General features: G+C 36.2%; 1 non-coding gene across 1 annotated transcript; it reads left to right on the forward strand.

Moving 5' to 3' along the window:
- Positions 1 to 553: 553 nt before the first annotated feature.
- On the forward strand, positions 554 to 660 carry LOC128034289 (small nucleolar RNA R71). The gene has a single exon (XR_008190419.1). It is a non-coding gene; the product is annotated as a small nucleolar RNA R71 (small nucleolar RNA).
- The last annotated feature ends 439 nt before the right edge of the window (positions 661 to 1099 follow it).

Genomic DNA, 1099 nt, shown 5'->3' on the forward strand with positions numbered 1-1099 from the left:
TTTGAAAACTAGTTTCTAGCACTGATATAAATTCTATCAACATCTCCTCAAGGTTCAGCCTTTTCTTTTGCTGATAAGGTTGTTGAAAACCTGGACAGGGTTTTGCTATTTGGTTTCCTTGACTACCCCAAGAGAAATTTGGATAGTTCCTTCAGCCTGCATTATATGTATTACTATATGGGTTATTTTGAGGTTTAAAATTATTACCAATATAATTTCTTTGCTCATTCTCTATGGTAAGATTGAAGCGTAAACATTTTGGATAATTCATTCCACCTCATTTGTATCGCATTGCATCACCGTATTTACTTGTGTAGAAAAATATAAACCATCAATTTTCTTATTTAGTGCTTCTACTTGGTTTGATAACAGGGTAACTACACCATGACTTGCCACTAATAATTATTCAGTGTCATCTCCTCAATAAACTCATAAGCTGCCTCAGGTGTTTTATTATTTAGTGTAGCTCTAGCTGCTGCATCAATTAACTGCTAACTGCTTTGTTGAGGGATTCAAACCATTGTAGAATATTTGACCTTGTAACCATAAGGGTAACCCATGATGAGGGATTCATCTCAAAAGACCATTGTATCTCTCTCACGCATCATATAAAGTCTCTAAATCGATCTAAACAAAAGAAGAGATGTCATTCCTCAAATTGGTTGTTTTAGCCGGTGAGAAGTACTTCAACAGAAATTTCTCGGTCATTTGAGCCTATGTAGTGATGCAACCTCACGGTAAAGAATTTAACCACTATTTTGTTTTGTTCCAAAATGAGAAAGGGAACAACCGTAAGTAAATGGCTTCATTAGTGACGCCATTAATTTTGAAAGTGTCAGAAATCTCTAAGAAATTGGCCAAATGAGTATTTGGGTCTTCATCTTGCAAACCATTGAATTGAACATATTGTTGTACCATCTGAATAGTGTTCGGCTTCAGTTTGAAATTGTTTGCAGCAATTGTACGTCTCACAACACTCCATTCAACCCCAATCAGAGTAGGCTTGGCATAATCATTCATAGTGCGAGGGGCAGGACGCTCAATTACTTGCTAGTTATTTTGATTATCACCCATTTCCACAGTAGTATTGTTGTCCTCT

This window comes from Gossypium raimondii, chromosome 10, assembly GCF_025698545.1.
Source record: "Gossypium raimondii isolate GPD5lz chromosome 10, ASM2569854v1, whole genome shotgun sequence".
Lineage (NCBI taxonomy): Eukaryota > Viridiplantae > Streptophyta > Magnoliopsida > Malvales > Malvaceae > Gossypium > Gossypium raimondii.